This window comes from Lissotriton helveticus, chromosome 11 (assembly GCF_964261635.1).
Source record: "Lissotriton helveticus chromosome 11, aLisHel1.1, whole genome shotgun sequence".
In the NCBI taxonomy this organism is placed as follows: domain Eukaryota; kingdom Metazoa; phylum Chordata; class Amphibia; order Caudata; family Salamandridae; genus Lissotriton; species Lissotriton helveticus.
In genome coordinates, this window is record NC_136072.1 from 767,547,524 (window position 1) to 767,571,398 (window position 23,875).

Genomic DNA, 23,875 nt, shown 5'->3' on the forward strand with positions numbered 1-23,875 from the left:
GGAACTTCGCTGAAACCGGGGATGGCTGAATATGCACTCTTCTCATTAGGCAGGATGCAGAGTCGCCCAGGATTGAAAAGGCGCACTTGTTTCAAGAATTGTATGCCTGGCTGGGCCTCCCCCATGTATTTGCCCACCTTTTCCAGTGAATGTTCAAAAGCTTCATTAAGCTGGGCTGTTATCTTTTTTTTCTGTGCCAGACTTAATTTTGCCCCTGCAGTGGTCTGTAGAAATGGTTGTAGTGACTCCACAGTGAGGACTGAATTGTTTGTTAGGTTTATGTGGAGGTCCTCCAAATAATCATATACCTTCATGGTCACTGGTGTCTGACTCTGGAATAACTCCATCAGGTTTAAAATGCTTTGGCATTTTTCTGCCACGATGTCCAATTGGACTTTAATGCAGTTTCTTTGGTCGCTGTTCAAAATCTTCTGTAGATTTTCAAGGGAATCTGGGGGAGACTTGCTGAGTTGCATCTCAGACTCAACAAACCCAGCATAGGCCTCAAAGTGCTTGCAGTGGTACTGGACAGCAGCAAACCAAGAATTCCAGCAGGTACTGCAAGGGTCAGGTGCCACCCGTGCTTTCATCCCATTGTTCTCAGCAAGAGGGTGCAGGTACCTTCTCTTTCTGCTACCGGACATGTAAAAGATGCGCGAGAAGTACAGAAGGAAAGCATTTAGCTCCACAAAAGGCTTCCTAAATGACTCTCCAACAAGATTCATTATGTGTGCCAAGCAGGTGATGTGTATGGAGTTTGTATACAGATTCCTCAACACCGTGTTGTATGCCTTGACCATGTATGCCGCGTTGTCAGTGTTAAAGGAAATAACGTTCTGGAAGTCTATGCTGTACTCTGTGAGCACCTTTACAACAGCTTGCGCTACAGTTCCATGGTTGCACTGTTATAGGAAGACTGTGTCTACCAGGTGGGTATGGATCTGACGGGCACCCTGTGGAGAGACTACTGCAACTAACACATTCAATACACACCGCCCTTCGACATCTGGTGTTTCATCAAATATAACACTGATCTTCTGATCTTTCAATATTTCTTTCAGCTCGTTCTTGGCTCCTATATATCTCTCTGGGAGATAACGTTCTTGAAGCTGATGACTTCCAGGTATCGCTCCACCATTCCGTACTCGCTCGTGGAGAAACTTGCGCAACACAGGGTGGTCGGTTTTGCTCAGCGGAATGTTCAGCGCTGTGCAGACATTGACCCACTCACTTATAATTTCATGGTTTGAGGCACCTGCAGCTGTACTCTTTGTGAATAGCGAGTTCACAGTCATCTGACGTGCACGTTTTGGCGAAGATTTAGGGTCAGAAGCATCTGAACAGCGCTTCAAGTGCTTTTGGGACCGCACATGCATATCCACAGTGTGTTTCCGGATGTGGTCCACCGCCACATTGCACACACTACAAAACAGCACGCCACCATCAGCATGCATCACGGTACTGTAGTCTCTGGCCCGATCTGCTGCGGTTATCTGGGTAGGCAGATGTGATCGGTGCTTCACAGGCTGCAGAAACTTCTCCATCCTGCTTTTGTTGTGGTGGCTGTTGCTCCCTTGGAATACAGAAGATCTCGGGGTTGTGGCGCAGTCAGTTAGCTCACCTACAAATATATTTGGTGTTACTAGATGCATTTCAAGGTGTGGGGGAGGCAATTGTTGAATGGTAAGTTAAGAAAGCGCCGGGGATCAATGATTAAAAATCAATGCAACAATGAAGCACTACACATGGCCAAAAATTGGAAAACATTTTAGGCCGCTACTGCAATGGGAAATGCCGAACGGCGTTGAGCAAACAGTGTTAAAACAGCATGGTCAGTGGCCTACAAATATATTTGGTGTTAGCTGTGTTTCAAAGGGGAAAAAGGCATTGCAATTGTCAAATAAACCTAAGGCAAAAATGTTTTCCGAAAAACAAGCAATCCTGGCCCTAAGTGCTTGCAAATAAAAAATACTATGACAAAGGTTGCATGGCTGGAGAAAATGGACAAGAAAGAGCACGATCAGCTACCTGCAAAGAAAGTCAAACCTAAGCACCGAAAACAAATTTGTACACGTCTGTTTTGTAGGATCATATAAGCTAGGCGTTGCCACTCAGGGGAGGAGAAGAATAGACCCAAACCCAAAATAAAGAATTATGAAACTCCCCAGAAGTGTACAGAACCCCAAACTTACCAGCGCTGTGCAGCAGGCAGCCCAATTCTGGCTCTTCAAACAGCAGTTACTTCCCCCATAGACACTACAAAAGACCCAAACCCCACATAAAGAATTATGAAACTCCCCAGAAGTGTACAGAACCCCAAACTTACCAGCACTGTGCAGCAGGCGGCCCAATTCTGGCTCTTGAAACAGCAGATTTTTTCCTCCGAGACTCTGCAAAAGAACCAAAATAAAGAATTATGAAACTCCCCAGAAGTGTACAGAACCCCAAACTTACCAGCGCTGTGCCCGAGGCCCAATACCTTTTGAAGAAATTATGCCCCCGGGGCCAACCGCGTGCCCCATGTGCGGCGGGCCCCCACAGAATGTGGCCCTGGGCCCGCCGCACACCGGGCACACGGCGGGACCCGAGGCCCAATACTTTTTGAAAAAATTATGCCCCCGGGGCCTGCCGCGTGCCCCATGTGCGGCGGGCCCCCACAGAATGTGGCCCTGGGCCCGCCGCACACCGGGCACGCGGCGGGACCCGAGGCCCAATACTTTTTGAAAAAATTATGCCCCCCAGGCCTGCCGCGTGCCCCATGTGCGGCGGGCCCCCACAGAATGTGACCCTGGGCCCGCCGCACACCGGGCACGCGGCGGGACCCGAGGCCCAATACGTTAAAAAAAATTATGCCCCCGGGGCCCACCGCTTGCCCCATGTGCGGCGGGCCCCCACAGAATGTGGCCCTGGGCCCGCCGCACACCGGGCACGCGGCGGGACCCGAGGCCCAATACTTTTTGAAAAAATTATGCCCCCGGGGCCTGCCGCGTGCCCCATGTGCGGCGGGCCCCCACAGAATGTGGCCCTGGGCGCGCCGGGCACGCGGCGGGACCCGAGGCCCAATATGTAAAAATAAAATTATGCCCCCGGGACCCATGTGCGGCGGGCCCCCACAGAATGTGGCCCTGGGCCCGCCGGACACCGGGCACGCGGCGGGACCCGAGGCCGAAATACTTTAACTTTCCCTTACCCGACAGAAGAGAAGTCTGAAGAGAAGAAGCAGAAGCAGCCGCAAAATCCTGGGAGGGAGGGTCAGGCTCAAGGAGCAGCAGGAGCAGGTGAGGCGGCACAGGTGAGGTGAGGGGGGGTATACATGCTGCACGGGCCTGACCTGAGAGACCCTTTGACCCTTTCTATTGGCTCCGTGGTGATGAGAGCCACGGAGCCAATAGAAAGTGCCGGATTTCGCTGGCAGTTTTGTAAAAATCGTGGCATTTTTACAAAACTGACGATTTCGCGATTTTTTTGCAAATCGCGATATCCTGGAGGGTCTGATTGTATTCAACCAGTGTGACAGTCTCCCTAGCGTTCAAAATAAAATGTGGGGAGTATTTAGATAGCATGCTTTCATTCTCACACGGCTGAAAATCGGCCTCCGCGCTAAACAGGAGACTCTAAACCGTGAGCCACTCTGTAGAAATATCAGACACGGAGGAACAGATGTCTAGGTTCACTGATTTCGAACACTGATATCTCTGTTCAGGGCCATGCACGTTTCTTCCCATTTTGAGTGTCGGCCATCTGACTTCTTGGTACCTTTGATGACAATTTCATGTATGCCAGTGACTGAAAATGCACTTCTACATGTACACCACGAGGTGCTGGTATACTTTAATCACTGGACAGAATGACACAGTCATGCTCTGCTGATGAGTGTTTTCTCTCCTGCCTATGTGCCGGCTCCATTATTTTTCAAACTCTTGGCTTAGGGGTCAGGGGTAATATTTACATCTGCACTGCTGTTAGGCTGTCCGTATTATAGTGATTCATCCCAGTAAGTCCACCAATGCTCTGCAAGACAAGCTCCCGTACCTCTTATTGACTGCTGAGCAGGTTACACTGCTCTGTGACTCGCAGTGATTAACACAGCAGATTAACTCCCGCTGTTGGCTGCCTTACAACACAATAACGAGTTGCTGACTTGTGCTGATGGTTGTAACTGTGTAAACGTCTGTATGAGAGAGTATGAATGCCTGCTGTCTTTTAAAAATAATTTTACAAAATATGAATTTAAAAACATTCCTGTGTCCCCACCCTAACGACAATGCTATTAGTAAGTTGTTGTACACCATATGTGGCCTAGTTTCTTACGATATCGTAAGCAACATTATATTCTGTGAAGTCAAACATCAGATGTCTTTGTACAGAGCATATCCTGAACTTGTGTATTTCATGATGCACTCATTTGTGGTAATGAAGATCAGTGGGGCTTGGTAATAAAATATTTGCCTAGCATCACACAGTTTGGTCAAGTGGGGAAGGCGGGCGGCTCGGCTGTTTCTGGTTTATCAAATTTGGTCACTGTTGAGATAGTGCCAAAAGCCTAATTTGAATTTTGACCAACCAAGTTTCATTTTCGTTTCGACATGAGTAGCTCATCAAGTCCTCAGTTTTCTTGTGTGCTTCAGTGGTTGAAGTCTGTAGAGGTGGGTGAGCCTGAACATTCCCCGGGGAAGCCGAAACCAGGGTCTAGCTTTAAGTGTAAGAACCTGAACACTAGCCGACACCCCATTTAGCATATAAATTGCGCAAGAGACGTAATGTATGACAATGAGATAAACGTTAGTGTGTTTAACATGTGCTTAGCTGTGCAGCTCGATATTTAGTTGAAAGATGACTTCAATATATATTTATTGAGAGGCAAAGCCTAGATCAGAGAAAATTCCTGAGCACAGTAAACGAGGTTTCGAAATTACATTTTGTTTTTACAGGTTGCAAGTGCTAATTGCTAGCTTCTCGAGGGTATAGGATTAATCACCTGCTAGATTTACAGTTTCGAGGTTGAGACCTCAGGATGCAGGCAATAAGAAAGGCTTGAGAGCAGCCTGTGCTGTGTGCCACACAATGTTTTTTCGCCAGTGCAATGCTCATTGGTTTGTTGTGTGGAGTGCTGTTTGTGCGTTGTGATGCACAATGTTGTCTCTTGCTATGAGCGATATAGTTTATGCTCAGTGTTGTGTGTGAATGTGCTGCACATTGCTATGATTCTGAATGCTGTTTGTAAATGTAATGGACTGCACAGCCAGTGCTTTGTGATGCTCACAGATTTTTGTGGACTGTGACGCACATTGGTTTGTCTGCTGTTTTTTATATAGGTCTGCCTATGCTGTGTGTTCCACAGTGTCTTTTCTTCTGTGTGAACAGTGCGATCGATACACAGGTGTATGTGGTGCACACTGATCTTTGTGTGTTGTGCCACACAATGTTGTCTTTTTGTTATGAGTGAAGTTTTAATGTACGGTACCATTTGTGCTGTGTGTTGCTTAGTGCTGGTCGTGCTGTGAGTCCAAATGTTGTTAGTAATTGTGATGGATGACACCGTCAGTGCTTTGTGATGCACACTGATGTTTGTGTGTTGTGATGCACTGTGGTATTGGTGCTGTTTTATATACAGGGCTGACTCTAGTGTGATGCAGTTTGCTTTTATTGTGTGATGTTCAGTGTGATGAGTAGTCTATAGTGAACAGTTTTTTTAATTATATGATACAAAGTACAATAAAATGTCTACTGGTGTGTTGTGACATGCATTGGTAGCTGTGGTATCTGCTGAATAGTGCTGTGAGTGATGTGTGATGGACCGTGTTGTGTGTGTAATCTTTGATACACAATGTTTGTAATGAGTGTGATATACAGTGCAGTTTATTGTTAGGGTGCTCAGAGTAAGTAAGTAAGTAAGTAAGTAAGTACATTTTATTTAGCATAGTTAATTAAAACCATTGCAATACAAAATCAGAATAAAAGAATTTTTTTAAACTACATACTTGATAAAACCAGCATAGCACAATCACAGTTTCATGATTCATTTTAGACACAAATTTGCATCCTGTTAAATTAATCTTTTAAAATTGGTACAGTTTTGTTTTATAATATAGTGTAGAGTCAGATTCAAGTTATGACTTTTTCTTTCCGGGTGCCTTCATATTTCTCTTTAAGTCAGCCATGACGATAGATGCAGTTTTGTTTTATTGAACTGTGTGGAGACCTTTAGGGATCAGTTTTTGCCATTTTCTTTTCGACTGCCTTCATAAATTTCACAAAACTACAGTTCACCCTCTCACGCTTTTAGGCAAGGCAGCACTGTATAAAATGATGGCGCTCCCCCGCTTCCTTTATGTGCTTGAGAATACCCCGTCATTGATCCCTGCACGATATTTCAAAACTGTTGCTGCAACGGTATCCCATCTATTATGGGGAGGAAAGCCGCCCGAATCGCGCAAGATAAATTAACTAGAAGTTGGTACGATGGGGGGATAGCACTTCCAAATATAGAACTATACTATTGGGCAGCACATCTCAAACAGATTAATTTCTGGTTGCACGCTTCACAAACTGATCCTGCATACCTTGCTGATAGACACTCTTTGGAAGGTAGGGAACTGTTGGGTAATCTTTATAGCCCTCGTCTGCCTCCAGACTTCATAGGCCCGACACATCACTCTGTACAGTTGTGGTACCGAGCCAACAGGCGTCTCAAATGCTTGGGAACTATCACCCAAATGACACCGCTTTGGGACTCAGCAAGTTGGGCTTCCTCCGAAATAGTAAGGGATTCCAGGCCTGGGACAATATTGGTATTTCGGTGGTAGGTGATTTATAGAAGAAGGGTAAGGTGGTAGATTTTGCCCACCTAGAAACACAATATGAGATGTCGCAGTCGGAGAAGTTTAGATACTTGCAAATTAAACACGCGCTACAGTCGGTTATACCGACGGGCACTGTCCTGGAGGAGTCGTCTTCTCTTGAAGATAGGCTTCTGACTGAACACATGCAGGACAAGGCCACTTCCCATACATATAGGAAGCTCATTAATAACCTCCCGGACGTAACAGCTACACTGAAACAAAACTGGACTGAGGAGGTGGGCCCCCTTGAAGACTCTGAATGGCAGGAGGCCCTCGCCTCGCCCCGTGAAACCGCAATCCCCTCAAGATTACAACTGGTCCAACGCACGTACTGCACCAGACCACTCCTTCACAAGATAGGAAGGGCCGTGCATAAATTCTGCCTACGCGGCTGCGGGGAGGAGGGGAAATTTTTCCGCACCATCTGGGAATGCAGGTTCATAGCGACATACTGGACGGCAGTGATGCGCACGATTTCCCAAACAATAGGCATCTCCCTGCTACCGCAGCCTCGTCGCTGCTTGCTGAATGTATGGGAACCTAACGACCTGAATCACAGGCAGCAGGACTGGGTAATGTTAGGTATGTTGATGGCAAAGCGCAACATCGCCAGGCTGTGGGGCTCGGCAGTCCCACCGACACTTTGTAATTGGTGTAAGGACATGGATGGGGCGATGGTGACGGAGAGGTCTGTTTACATCCACCGTGGCTGCCCAAGAAAATGGGGTAGGATATGGGGTGCATGGAACACGTTTAGGGGTAACATCTGTGAACCACCGAGCACCGCTGGGGAAGATGAAGACCCAGACTAGCAATGTTGGCTTCGGATGTACAGTAAATGTGGTGATATGTTTACAATATCATGTACAGTATTTATGATTCGAACTTGAATGTGGCTGAGAGAGGCCCGCTACAGTGTAGATGTATTTGCTGTAATAATCCTGTGCAGATCTGTCCCATATGCTTTGTTATAATAAAAACAATTTTTTTTAAAAACTACAGTTCAACTGTGGGTCCTGAGATGCAAAACAGACAAGAACTGCATTCCTTCGTGTGCGTATCCCACGTCGATTAAAGTGGTGTTTCAACAGATATTTCCGTTCATCCAACAGTTTCTCACAGGGGCATAGCAAGTGCAGCATGTCCTCTTGCACTAAGCCGCATAACTGGCAGAGTAGTTTGTACTCTGTGATTGGCAACGTTATGGGATGTCAATGGTTCCCATTGTCAATGGTTGTAAGTTGCAAAAGATAAATAAGAACAAACTGCAGCATTTTCATTATTATATACAATGAAAACATAGGTGGTTCAGAGATGTGTTACAGTGGGAAACACTTAGAGGGCCTGTTTCCATTGGTTTGATGTGCTTGGCTTGGGGGTCATTTTGCAAGCAGGCCAGTTTGAGGATTGGGCACATTTTTTATTTGATTCTAATGTTTTCTTCACACTTGTGCTTCTAAATACTATATTTGGATCCCCCTTTTTTAAACAATTTTGCAGTTTGGGCTCGCTCGCTGCGCTCGCTCGCTTATTGCATTAGGGTACAACATTTTTCGCCTCACCACTTTCAAAATCCACCAGCCGCCACTGGCTCAACCTAAAAAGCATCATTTATGAATGACCTGCAGCACGTGAAGAATATCAAAATATGTTGCTATGCAATAAAAGGGTGCAGGTGAGGTCTAATCAGTGACCCTACATTTTGTTTTTTCTAAAGCTAGGGAGTGCCACTGGCTGCATTATTCCAGTTTGCTCCGGATTAGAACTATGGTACGATATAAAATACTAGGTTGAAAGTGAAAGGACACTTGTTGCACATACTGTGGAAACAGAACAAACAAGCCTGTGACCAAAGCATTGAAAAAGTCTGGTCAGGTCTGCTGCAAAACTATGTTTTAAACAGGACACATCATTTGGAACTTACAATTTTGATGTGCTAGTCAAAGCTTCCTTGTTTTGCATTCTGGGACCTGCAGTCCTTGCAATGACAAAGAAAACATGAACTGGGGGAGCTCCCACCCATGAACCTGAGAATATTGGCAATGCTGCATGCAATAAACATGTATTCTGGAACTTGTGGTCTACTTTATATTCTTCCTACACTCTTGATAGCAGGATTTTTTAAAGAAATCTCCAGAACTGGAAAGTGCGTCCTGAGGCCATGAAGTAATTTGCCAACTCCATAAAATACATCCAAGAGCTGAGCAATTTTTTCCCTGTACTCAAATAACTTTAGAATGCAGTCTTTGCTAGCTTTCGAAATGAAAACAAAAAGAACGTGTCAAAATGTAAACTATTAAAGCATTAGAAGGGGATGTGGAGGTTAGAACAGAGGTGAACAGGCCATTTTAAACGCAGCACATAAGCCAGATGATAGTGGACGTAGGACAAATAAAATCGATTTACTAACCCTAAAGAAAAAGTAGAAGACTTTGAAAACAGAAAGTGAGTAGAAAGTCAATAAACGGCGTGAAAATGGAGATCTGCAACTAAATTACAAACTAACAAAACGACTAACAGATGCAACAAGAAATACGACTAAAAGAGGATAAGAAGCTCACAATGAGTGCTTTAAAATAGGCTATAGTAAAAAAAAAAGCAGGCAGACATCCAGCTTTTGCTCGCTCTATCATGGGATGTATGTGACGTGCAAGAAAGGAGGAAGTGGGAGAAAAAGCAGCTAATAAACAGAAGTTGTAGACTAAGGAGCAACGTGTATGGCTCAATCTTTCTCAGGCAATGCAGTTAAAATCTGGAACTCGCTTCCTCCACTATTCCGTACCACTACCTCTACCCGGACTGACCTCAAATCTCTCCTCTTCCAAAGACACTTCCAGCATTAATACATCCCTTTTCATGTCCCTCAAGGAAGTTCTTACAATGTTGTAAATATGTAATCTATGCCTTCACAATTCTAATCCTAATGTGTTTTTGAGTTTTGTATGACTGCCACATATTGTTTATTTTACTTTTTCATCTATCTCGTTTGTTACTGTAACATGTAAGTATGTACATTTCCTCATGTAACGTCCTTGGTTCTATTGTAAAGCGCTCTGACACCTTTGGATAAAGTCCGCGTCATATAAAATCGTGTTGAATAAATAAATTATGGATATGGCCAGCCACAGCTGTTTGTGGGGAGAAGAAAGAGGGAGGGGGTGAGAGGGAATGTTCAAGCAAGGTCGAAGCTGGGGTAGGTGGGAGAAACAGGGGAAGAGGAGTCAGAAGGTAAAAGGAGCCCTGAAAACACATGGACTTTGGCAGCTCTCGACGATGTGAGAAGAGCACTGGGGAGGACAGTAGATGCCAAGCAGATGAACTTATATGTAGTGCGAGATAACCAATTTGAACAAGCGGTGAGGTAGCACCCTACCGCTAAGGAAAATGTACTGAATCCAGGGCTAGATTAAACACTGGGAAGGATTTATTGTAGGGTACAGGAGAGCTGCGAGGAGAGCCGGCTGCCAGGCATTAATTCAGAGCATACTCGTATGTATGCCTATGGTGGGTGCTAGCACCAGGCCAGGTAAACTCACAAGACGTATAAGTGTAGGAGAATTATCTGTGTGCAACCACTTCCCTCAGGAAAATGCCACTATCAATTCGCTCAGTGGGCTAATGCAGATACTCTGGAGGATCAGAAACACGAGGGGTGGTGGAGGGGGCAGATTTATTTATTTATTTATTTATTTATTTTTAATATTTATAAAGCGCTGCATATACCCGTGGGCGTCAAGGCGCTAAAAACCAGTATCGACTAAGGGGATGTGAGGGGGTAAAATGAATGGATCAAATGAGACAGAATGGAAGAGGAATTACTGAGAGAACAGCCAGGTTTTCAAGAGTTTGCGGAACTGAAGCAATGTAACACTCTGTCTGATATTGAGAGGCAAGGTGTTCCAAATACCACGATACCACGATATCCAGATACCACGGAGAGCGGAGGGGGAGAGTTTGACAACAAAGGCAGTTGGAGGAGGGCAGTCTGAAGGAGAGAGACTGCAGAGGCATGCACTCTGAGTGCATGCTGAAAACTAAATAAACAAACTCCTATCGGTCATCTTTCTGCGATTCTCATGCACAATGACTATCGTAAATTCACGGATAACAACTTGCGCGCACCAGCTGGTTTTCCAAGATGGCCGCTGCATCTTGTTTTTTTAGACACATGCGTGAGCCTTGTCCTTTATTTGCATATTTATGAGACTTTGTGTTTTAGGGAACTATTAGGCTGCTATCCTTAATTAAAATGTATTTGCATGCGATAACAGAGATGCAAAATTAACCGTTAGTTAAAGACTACATAATTTATTTTTAAAAATCTTACACTACGTTATAAATGTTCACATAGGGGGGAGGAGCTACGCTAGCAACCAAGATGGCCGCATAAGCTCCCGGCTCCGTCGACCTCCGCCGAAGGCTCATACATCCTGGCTTTTATCCTGACTTCCCGCCGCGCTCCCGTGCAGCTGAAGTGCGCCTGACTCTAAAGGTGCAATCTCGGAATTTCTGGCTGCTCAAATGTGGGAGATACACCGTGTGCCATTCTCGGCCTAACCCGGAGTTGAAGCCGGGGCCTCGAGTTCTAACCCAGCTGGGTTGAAGTTGAACAACATCGGCAGCGGGACTTGGGTGGCTCCGGTCTCCCGAAGTGACATTTTTTCCTTTCCGTTTTGGATGGTGTCCGGTGGCAGCTTTATCCTGCAACTACGGCGGCTCGCCTTAAAAACTGTTTTGGTCGTGGACCCGCCTCCCGAAGACCCCGTTGAGCTCCCGGGGTCGATGGGCTTGGTTCCTCGCTGGCGGCGACGGTGCTGAGATTGTGCTTTTGAAGAGCTAACAGTTGTCATCTGTATTGCCTTTGCCTGGGGCCCTGGAGCAGTCGACCTCCGGGGTTCGGTTACCCGCCCTGTCGCTCACTGAGGGGCGATGGAGCGGGCTGAAAGTACACCGTCGCTATGCACAGTAATGGCCGCCATTTGGGAGCTCCACGACCGCGTCACCGCCACCGTCCAGAAGTTGGGGGGACCGGTTGATCATCATTGCGGGAGACCGGACTCCGTCCGTTTGTTGGTTGTGAGCCAAGATGCTTCACCCGCGGAGCAAGTTCCGATTGCTATCGAGGACCCTGTATTGGAATCGGGCTTGGAAATATTTCGCGACCCTAAGATGGCGTGAGCGAGCTTGAAAGTACTGGCTGTGTGGTTTGCCCCGTGTCGATATCGCCCGAGTTGGATGTGACTGTTTCTGTACTTCAGAGTGACTTCTCCAGTGAATGTCGGATTAATGCCTCGCCTCTTTTCTTTCTGAAGGATCAAAAACGCTTTGCTGACTTATCGCTGGTGGGCAGTGAACTTGATTTGACATTTCAACTTTGTGACTGTCTATCCTGGTATTACTCCTTTCGTGTTGACTTCTACACTATTCTCTTTCTGGATATTCTTGCTGTGATGGCGGTTCGACTGGCCAGGGCCCGCTTGAAGAATCGTAGCGGCCCGGTTATAATGGATGGGGTCTGTGTAATGGATCGTGTGGGCCAGGGCTGAATTTGACTTGAATTCGGTGCAATGACTTTCATTTGGCTCTGCTGGGTTGTGTCCGTGGGTGCGAGGGCCAGAGGGGATCCTGATTGTCTGGGTTTGGTGTTACTTCCGTTCTCGAACAGGGATTTGCTGCCTCTGTAGCGCCGGAGGTTGGGCGGGATGGTCCTTTTCTCCTGTCCGTGGCTCCCCTATCGATTTGTTTATTGTTCTGTTTGGATCTGCCTAATACTACGGTAGGGGATGTCTGCTTTTGGCGGGGGGCAAGGGAGTCCGGGAGCCCGCATCGTTTTGTACTATATCTCCTCCTCCAGCTTTTCCCTTCCTTGGGTGTAGTTTAGGGGGCGACAGGCACGCTGCTAGTGGGGTTAGGTCGTAGCCATCTGCAGGGGTGCAGGGTGGGGGGTTGCGTTTTTTTTTTTTTTTTTTCCTTTATTTTGTTCTATGACCTTTCTATTTCCCTTTTCCCTCTTCACAAGAGATGTGGCGTATTCTCCTGATCTCCTTTTTGTTCTTCATGTCTGGGTGTTGAATGTCTAATTTGCATATCCTTTATTACTGGTGGGCGGGTACTGTGGGGGTTTGCTTATGGTCATCTGTATTGTATTGTTTTGCCTCAGCTCTACGCTGGTATTGATATCTCGCTGTTGATTTGACCGTAATGTATTTCCTCATCTGCCTGCCAATCCGCGGTTGTAATATATTTTGTCAACTGACACCCGATATGTACATTCTACTCTTGTGTAAAATTAATAAAAATATATATAAAATTTTTTTTTTAAAATAAATAAATGTTCACATAACTCACCATTTATATACTGGCTTCTTCACTTTATGATCAAAGATAAAATACAGGAGTGATACACACCCATAGTGTAACATGAGCAGGAAATACAACAGGTCTCAAAATGCACATGAAGAGGCAGGCCCCATACTGCTGAAGTAATAACATGAGACATGCAAATGTTAACAGTGGCGGCTCCTCCGCTAAGGCGAGTCGCCCCACTGCACTTTGAGCAGTGAATTAAGGAAAAAAAAATTATACTAATTATCAATTTATTTTTCTGGTTTACAGGGCGGTCTTGGCTGTGTCAGTCAGCAAAGAGAGGAGTGGTGGGCACTTATGTGCGCATGACTGTTTGGCTGGCCGTCTTGGGCTGGCCAAACAGTCATGCGCACTTTGCATGTTCACCATAAAGCTGTAATACATAACCTGGTGGGGAACATGCACAGGCTTCCACTGCCTGTCTGAACATCGAACCACGGTGCTCAGACCAATCACAACGCTGCAGCGTTGTGATTAGTTAGGAGAGCCTGTTTGTGCTTCCGGCTTCAAGCAGGAACGGACGAGGTGAGGCGGTGGTCCTGAGGCAAGGTAAGTCATTTTTAAAATGTATTTTCTATCCCACCCTATCCGTGCTTCTTGATGGCAGCCGCCATTAGATGTTAATGCTTATCTCCCTGTCAGAACTGAAGAATTCCCTGTCCCAACTCATAAACACAAGGCTTCCGAGGCAAGAGTGTAAACAATAAACGTGTGTGGTAAGCACATTAAAGTAGTTCCACCCATCAAAGTGACAAGGAGGATGAAAATGAGTAATTCAGCTGCGGTAGTCCGATAAGAGAAAGATACGTGGAACAACAGGAAATAGAATGTGTACAACCAATGAAAATGAGGAAAAGTAAAGTGACAAGCACACGGACCAATAAGAAAGGAAGGCAGGATGTAAGTCCTTTTTAAGATATATTAAATACAATAGATTTCACAAACAGCGCAAGCGCTGTGCAGGCAAAACCTAAAAATTGCTTTGGCGTATTTATTTTCTTCCATTGACTGGTCCTGAAGTGGTTGCATTTTTAGAGGGAAGACTTAGACTGCTGAAATAGTGACCCAGTTCTGGGACACTCCCGCGCCCAACGGCCACCAGCTGCTGCGTGTGCCTTCCCGCCCTGTGCCTCGCCTGCCCCGTCTCAGCCGCGAGACCACGCCCCCTGCCACCGAGCGGCGTGGTCTGCACTCGATTCCTGCCCTGTGACCTGGCTGTTCGAGCAGTAACGGCACCCCCCCCCCAAGCGCCTTGAGACCCTATGGGTAGGTAGTGCGCTCTATAAATGTCTTGATTGATTGATTGATTGATTGAAATAACATTTTTGGCCTGAAAGATCGTGAGTTTCACCTGCCTGAATTGGTTCTGTTGGCGTGAATGCTGATAGATGGGGAAACTTGGTCAGCACACTTCAAAACATTTATGGCCTGTTAAGCACTTAGCAACGCTATACATGGATTTTAAATAGGGATTTACAACCATTTATTTGGTGCATGTTGAGAGCAAATAATTCCTTTCAGAAGGAGTTGGTAAAATGAGATTTATTCCTAAATATAAAGGAACCCACAGAACAGCAGCTTTTTCCAAAGCAACTGCCAAGGAAAGTTTTTTGACTGGAATGTTATACAAAGAAACGTTCCAGAATGCTGATCTTATCAAATAACCAAAGGTAACATGGATAGGTAAGTGACAGTGAATCAAACATATTTGTTGAAAAATGTCCCCATTTGAAGGTCAGCTGAACATTTTGCCTTCCTCCTCCTCTTTTTCTGATCTTTTTGTTGGCTTTAGGACTCTGAGCACTTTACCACTGCTAACCAGTGCTAAAGTGCATGTGCTTCTTCCCTAAACATGTTTGTGATTGGTGTATACCAAAGTGGCATATTTAATTTACTTGTAATTTCCTTGTAAAATGATACATCCTGCAAGTTAAATGCTACTTGTGGGCTTGCAGCACTGATTGTGTGAGCCACAGAAATACCCTTTCAAACCTGTCTCAGGCCTGCCATTGTAGGAGCTGTATGTGCAGTTTACTGCCACTTCAACTTGGCATTTAAAACCTACTTGTCAAGCCTTACAATCCCCTTTTATTACATATAAATCATCCTTAAGGCAGTCCCTAGGTAGGCCTAAGGGCAGGGTGCAATGTAAGTAAAAGATAGGACATGTAACTTTATATTTTGTAGGTCCTGGTAGTGACAAACAGCCTATTTTGTTTTTTATTACGGTGAGGCTATCCCTCTCATAGGGTAGCATTGGGGTTCTGTACAAAAATTTTAAGCTGTAATTCCTGATCAGAGAGGATTAGGTTTTTTATGTTTCATATGCTTGGAGTGGTATTGATAAATCCTACTTAGTGCTGAGGTTGGATTTAACTTGACTATTTCAGAAATGCCACTTTGAAAAGTGGACATTTCTCTGCACTTACTGCCCTGTGTGCCTGACAGCCTGTCTCCAATACACATCTGGGATGGGTAACAGCTAATTTTGTGCATTCCTTCTAGACCGTCACAACACAGGACACTCAACTGTGTCTGCATTCATCTGCATACTGATGGGTCATCCTGGGCAGGAGGGAGGAGAGGAGGTAACACTTCACTTGAATAGGTAATGTCCTGTCTCAACACAAAGGGCTGATTTACCCTCCATAGCTAGACTGGCAGACAGGACTGGGCTGAAAGGGGACCTGTGCACTTCACAGAGTGCTTTTGAAGTCACTCCAACATCAAAGGCCCTTTTGGGTGTAAGTACTGACATTGCATGTGCACGATCGCGAGGATCCGAGTGAGGACTTTCGTTCCAGCGACTAACAGGAGCTGAGTCTGCTCTATTTGACAAATTGAACCTTATCCCGAAGACTTTAGGAACACTACTTTTCCTGCTCCAACTTTTATAACGTTCTTTTCCGATCCCCGGCAGGGTTCATTGTATTCATATGAAGCATACCGTAAAGCACCTAATAGAGGTGAATGTGTTTTACCTGCATTTGACAAAGACACTCATATCTTGAACAGTCTCTGACCCCCATCTAATCAGACATTGCCTGTGCACGATCTCGAGGATGCGAGTGAGGACTTTCGTTCCAGCGACTTACAGGAGCTGAGTCTCCTCTATTTGACAAAGGGAACCTTATCCCGAAGACTTCAGGAAGACTACGTTTTCTGCTGCAACTTTTATAACTCCTTTTTACAATCCCCGGCGGGGTTCGTTGTATTCATATGAAGCATACCGTAAAGCACCTAATAGAGGTGAATGTGTTTTACCTGCATTTGACAAAAACACTCATATCTTGAAAAGTATTGACTGGATCTTTATCGTTTTGGTCTCTTTTAAAAAAAATAATGTACTAAGCTATTTTTATAAACCTGTGTGGAGTCTTTTTAGTGGTGTATTAATTGCGTTACTGTGTGTTGCACAAATACTTTACAAATTGCCTCTTTTGATAAAACTGTCTGCTCTGTGCCAAGCTACCAGAGTGTGAGCACAGGTTAGCTCAATTGTGTATCTAGCTTACCCTGACTAGAGTGGTGGGTTCTGCCTGGCCAGGGTGTATGCCTTAGCTTACCAGAAATCCCATTTCTTACAATATTAATCATACAACTCACAGCGTGTAAACTCCAATGTAAGTGTAATACTAACTGTACATACAACTAAAACGAATGTATATAACATCACTTTTCCCCTTCTAAAACAAGACAAAACTACAAAATTAACATAAGTAAATAGAAACCAAATCTGGTTACATCGATGCAGATTAAACCTGTTAGGGATTGAAACATTCTGAATTGTTCTATGACAACTAAAATCATTAACAAAATTATCCTTGGGACTATGGGGCCGATTACGATGGTGGACGGACAAAGTCCGCCCGCCATCGTGGTGCAAAAGGGACTGCCCGCCATAGGTGCGGTGGTCCCACAAAACAAATTAGGAGGCGCCCGCTACACTGGCGGGCGCATCCTGTATGTTTACATTGTGGCGGGTGGCAGCACCCGCCACAATGTAACAATACATGTTTCACATTTGCATGTGCAACGTGGCAGGCACCGTGCAGTGCCTGCCACCTTGTACATGCAAATGTAGGGGGGTACCATAGGTACCCCCCACGTGCAACACCCCAAACCCCGGGAGGCCCGCAACGGGCCCCCGAAGGCATTTTCCTCCTGTCTTTTTGCGGCAGAAACTCCGCCGCAAAAGACAGGCATCCAAATAGCCACGGCGGTGCATGCACGGCACCGCCTCCATAGACCCCCTGTACCTGGTCCCGCAATTCAGACGGAAAAGGTCCGCCGAGGTACCTTTCTCCTTCCCACTGCCATCCTAATTTGGCGGTGGGAATTTTAAGGGTGATGGCGTAAATCCGCGAGCGCCGGGCCGGCTGTCCTCACCGCCAGCCCAGCGATCGCGGATTTACCGCCATCATAATCGGCCCCTAAGTTCTGACTTGAATTTTCAAAGACTTGAGAGTCAGAAAGAGATCTTGAATCAGCGACCACTGAAGCTGTACGTGAAGTCCTATTAGGTATCGGTGACCCTGAAATAGAAAGAGAATTTGAACTGTCTTACACAGTTTTGTTACAAAGTGTTTTGGTAACATTTTCTTTTCCATTATAATCAAACCATCAAGCAGTGTCAGAAACAGAAGAGGTGCCACTAGTGAAAACACCCTTAGCTTCAAGAATTTCCATTGCTTTTAACGCAGTCAATCTTATTAAAATTCTTTTACTCCCTCAACGCTTTCCAGAAAGTAATTCTGAACCTTTGGATAGCTTCAAAGTGTTTACAGGAGACATGTTTTTAGTTCCCCCCTTTTAACTCTGTAAGGTTTCGTAATCAAAACCCAATCGTCTGTTTAAAAATCAATCTATTTGACATTGTATTTTTTTGTCAAACCTGGCCTTACATAAAGCCTACTGTTCAGATACTCTAGTCAAGACAGATTTTATATCCTGCCCTTACTTTGCTACATTTTAAATCTTTCACTCAATCAGGACATAAATTTGATGTTATTGCTATTTTGCAAAGAAGTTCAAAAGGAGGTACCTCAGTGGTGCTATGTGGTGTGATTATATAGGACCACAGTTTTTGTTCTTAAAATGTCCCCAAATCAACTCCCAATGCCAAAGCAGATTGCACTTCCTCTTTTAAAAACTGATTAATTCTCTCCACTAAACGGTTCAAGGTGGGAGAATACACAATGCCACTTGAGGATGTTTGATTTGTAGTGAATCAATAAAGTGTGCAATTTTAGACAATGTAAAATGTGTACCAGTTTCAGTGACCAACTCCTTTGGAGAACCTTCAGTGTTGAAAATGTTCTTCAAGAACTTGATCAACGAGTCAGTATTTGGAACTTGTACAAAATCCAAACATATCTGTCTTGAAAAATAGTTAAAACAACCATATATCTTTTTTCATATGACAATAATATAAAGGGACTTGGACTATCTACGATAACCTTGTGTCAAGAATTCTCTGCCATTGAGATCATGTGTGGTGGTGTTTCATGAACTCTCGAAGGCTTGTAGGAAAGTAAATGGTTTGTACATTCATTGACCCATTTAATCACCTGCAAATCCATGGAGGACCACCAACAGAATTGCTTCAAGTTATTGGGTGTGCTATTTACACCCAAATGGCCTTCATGAGCTAGCTTGATAAGTGTTAACCATAAACTTGTAGGAGGTTCACATTTGTCAAGCTCATGCTCCAAAGAGCACTAACAATTCTTGTGAAATCTGAACAAAAGCTTTCAAAGCACTATTCAAGTTTCTCTTATTGGGCCAGACCTCCTCCATAAAATCCAGGATCTTCTGAAGCACTTTATCAATTTTTAACCTATCAAACCATTCATAAGTGGTGACGGCACCTTTGCCATTCAATAAATCATAAACAGTGGCAAACTACATTTTCAATATCTTCTTGAATATCTGCACCATCATTCATACTAACAGGTATTCTAGACAGTCCGATCTGTTGCTTTTTCCTCCTGAAATATACTTGATGTCAAAGGCATATTCCTGAAGCTGTGAAAACCTTAACAAGAGGGCAGAAGCCTTACCTGTACCATTTCAATTCAGTAGATAAACACGGGGTTTCTGATCAATGTAAATAGTAAAACGTGTGCCCCATAAAAAAAGTATGAACTTTTCCACGGCCCACGTACTAGGTAATGCCGCACTTTCAATTGTACTATAAATAATTTCAGGTGCTCTCAAATAACTCAAAGCAAAAGCCACAGTTACTTCTTTGTCATTCACCCACTGGGACAAGACTACACCCAAACCAATTTGACAAGCATCCACCGTTAAAATAAATTTCTAGTCAGAAATGAATGGGAACAACGCTGGCGCAGGCACAATAAATTCCTTGACTGTCTCAAAAACTTCAATCTCTTCAGTGTTCCACACAAATTTTACACCTTTCTTGAGTAATGATCTGAGGGGTTGTAGAGCAAAAGCCTATCCATTGATTAATCTAGAATACTATTCACTCATTAGGGAAAGACCTTAGTGCATCTTTGTCCTTGGGTGGAGATGCATTTTTGATTGCTTGTATCAGGGGGAATTTGGGATTAATAACCTCAGATGAAATTCTGTGCCTCAAATATTCCAATTCTCTTGCTAAAAATGTACACTGTTCTCTTCTTAACGTAATACCATACGCTTTAAATACATACAAGACCTTTCTCAGAATGTGCTCATGCACATTCACTGCAAACACCATTATATCATCTTGGAATGCTTGTACCCCATCAATTCTAAGCAAAATAGTGTCCATCAATTTTTGAAACACACTGGCAGCCGAAGCTAATCCAAAAGACATTTTCAAAAAGGTATCAGCACCAAAGGGAGTAACGAAAGTTGTCAATGCCTGTGATACTGTGTCCAGGGGGATCTGGTGATACGCTGACCTTTAGTGAAGTATGCTAAAACATTTTGCTTGACCTACATTCGCTAACAATTTGTGAATTTTGATTAGTGGGTGGCAATCCACTATAATGTTTTTGTTGAGTATAAGCAAATCTACGCATAAGCAAATTTCACCTGATTTGTTTTTCTCACAATGACAATGGGATCAACCCATTCAGCTGAATTAGTCTCCTGAATTATTCCCTCAGTAATTCATTTTTTTAACAAACTGTCAAATCATTTCTGACACTTAAAGGAACATGTCTCACTTTGTATATCACAGGTACTGTATCAGCCTTGAGTCTAATTTTATGCCCAAATTTTGCCAATTTTTTCTTTAAAAACTTCTGGAAAGTCTTTAGTAAACCTAGCAAACATTTCCAACCCCTCCTTTGAACAATTTTCAACCATAGACATATGAGTTGGTGCTAGTACGAGCAGTGTATCTGATCCCAGAACTAATATCAGATAAAGTTTTGCTCATTCTTGCCAACCCACTAGATGCCTTCCTTTTCCTGCAACATAAATCTTAGTAATGGCCTTTCTACCAAGACATGTTAAAGTATCGTCAAAGTAGCCTAGCATGTCTGTGTCTTGTTCCCCAAAGACTTTAGGGTTGGCATCACGAACTTTCAAAACCTTATTAGGACCCCATAACTTTGTGAAATAAAACAGGGATTAGGGCTCCAGAATCTGCCATCATATGAAGAGAAATGTCACCCACTAACACATCATACAATAGTCCTTTAACCTTGGGAGTTTTCTCTGGTTGCAATTCTACAGATAGAAACATTTTCAAAAGGTTGTGCAGAAAATCGCCAAGATCTACACTGTTCACCCAAACTTGTTTTTTACCACCTCTGCAAACTCCTTGAAAATGCCCAATTTGTAAAAATTGTATTTGCTGCAACGTTTTGAAATGCAGGGCAATTCTCATTATTTCCCAAATGAGACTTAGAACCACAGCAATGGCATACCTGAATAACTTTCTTTTGATTGGAACTTTATCTTTTGTCTTTTACAGAGACAAAACCTAAAGTCTCAACATCATACGGAACAATCACTCCAACATTCTGCTGACCAGACTGATATTGTTCTCAAACAAAACAAGAGTAGCCCTGTATGTCCACGAGAACTGGGTATTAAGTTACAATTTACAAGTGTTCACATGAAACTTATTTAGAAACAATGTTATTTTGCCACAGATTCTGATTCTGTGTTGATTTAATCAAAGGTAGGTTAGGCAAAGGTCAAAAAAGGCATGTCTGCCATACGGTATTATAAAGAGAAAATAACATATTCTCAAAACAAATGATAAGGTAGCCCTATTATTATCTCTCCATGACCTCAGTTCAGCCGAACTGGGTCCTATATTTATTGATTTATTCAGATCATGAATCTAGGAGAAGAAATGTATGCAATAAAAAAAAAAATATTTGACTCTGTACATGTGTGTTGTTAGGACACAGAAAAAATGAGTGAGTACGTAGAGTTTTAAAGAATAAAATTAGATATAGAAATCCCAAGTAAAAGTAACCATAGCCAGACATATGGAAATATGTGAAAATAAAGTGACTTAAAAAATTGAGAACAGGTTATTGGTATATACAATGATGTCTGAATGCTCATTTCTTAATCCATGAAAGATCATCCATATTGTTCTCTGGGGTTGGTCTATCCTATAATAGTGTCAATAACGTTTAAACCCTACTTGGAATGCGAGGGTCTCATCAGTTGCAGACTGAAAGCTTGCCAACAAACTAGTGAACATTCTATCCCTTTTGCTATATATTTTTTATTTATTTAAGTGATTTGTAGAGCGCATAGCTACCCGAAGGCTTCTCACTGCTAAGAGACCAATACTGAAAAAAGCTTAGAGGTAGGTTAATAATACTGATTGAACAACCAAGTTTTAATCGACTTCCGGAATGCTGCTTCCTTTTCCAGGAGTCTAGATTCGCGTGGCAATGAGTTCCACAACTTGGGTGCTAGGTGGGTGAAGGATATACCTCCCCAAGTTGCTCTCCTGAATCTCGTAGCTTTTATCAGTCATTCGGTGCTGGATCTGAAGCTCCTGTTTGGGACATAGGGGGTCAACAGGTTTCTGACTTTACTCAGGCCCTTGTTGTGTAGAACTCTGTGTGTGATGCAGAGTGCCTTGAACTTAATTCTGACCTCTATCGGGAGCCAGTGAAGTGCTTTGAGATGCTTCCTGGCTGATTCATGGATTGGGACCTTACACAGCAGACTTACTGCCGCCTTCTGGACCACTTGAAGTCTGTTTATAATGTATTTTGGTGCCCCTAGGAAAAGTGAGTTTCCGTAGTCCAAACGTGTCGTGCCCAGGGAATGTTATACTGTCTTTCTGAGCTGTATTTTGCGGAGCATTCTAAGTAGTCTGAAACATGTGCTTACCAGTTTCTTGGCTTCGATCGCCATTGTTACATCCTTGTCGAGCCAGAAACCAAGATTTTCGATAGACGCCTTCGGTGTGGGTGGGCTACCTAGGCTGTTGGGCCAGCTGATCAGAGGCCTGAGGACGGCCTTGTTCCCAAGGACCATCAGCTCTGTTTTATCCCCGTTCAGTTTTAGGCAGCTGTTTGTCATCCAGTCCACAACCCTTTCCTTACAGGGAGCTAAACTATTGGAGTCTCCGTTGAATCTGGGATCTAGGGAAATCACCAACTGTTTGTCATCAGTGTAGGATATCATAGAGACATCAAACTCTTTCGCTATCCTTGCTAGTGGTTCCATATAGACATTAAACAGTGTGGGACTCAGCAAGGAGCCCTGAGGCACCCCACAGGTCAGAGGCATCGTTCCAGAGAGGAGATTTTCTTCCATAACTTGGAAAGTTCTACCTTCCAAAAAATATGCCAGCCCCTGTAAGGTTTTACCTTGGACACCAAGGTCCAGCAGTCTATTTCACAGAGTATGGTGGTCCACTGCGTCGAACGCTGCGCTCAAGTCAAGAAGTAGTAAAGCAGCTGAGCTTCCCTGATCCAGAACCATTTTAAGTTCCTCTACCACTGTTAATCATGCTGATTCTGTGCTGTGCTGAGTGCAAAATCCCATCTGCGCGGGGTGGAGGTATTGGTTTGTTTCCAAGAACTCTGTCAGTACTCCATTAACATGTTTTTCCAACAGCTTCCCAACATATGGCAACATTGAGATGGGGCAATAATTCCCTAGTTGAGTTGGGTCTAGATTGGCTTTTTTTAGCAGAGGTCTAATTATAGCATGTTTCCATGCCCCTGGTGCTAGGCCTGACTCAAGAGAGAGGTTCATGATTTTTACTAGTGTTGGAAGCAAGATCTTTGAGACTTTTTGTAGGAATATATGGCGGGGCTAGGTCTAATGGCTAGCCTGATTTCACCTTATCCAGCAATAGTTTCACATCTTCTATGTGGACTGGGGGAAAGCTAGTGATGGTAAGCGTAGAGGTGATCTGCGCCTGATCTCTTTCCTGCCTTATGAGTGTTTCTCTCCCGGCCATGAAAAAGCTATAGGTTTCTGTGACTTGTGAGGAAGTAGGTGGCTAGATTATTACTTCTTTCTTCCGAGGCCTCAGTTGGATGTGTGTTGTGTGCTAGGGAAGTTAAGGCTGTGACTACTGCGAAAAGTTCCTTTGAGGAGTTCTGTGCCTGGCTAATTTTTAGCTCAAAGAATTTTACCTGTGCATCTTTCATTAGGGTGGGGTCTCTATACCTCAGAAGTCGTTCCTGGATTTTCCTAAAAAAACAACTGTATATGAA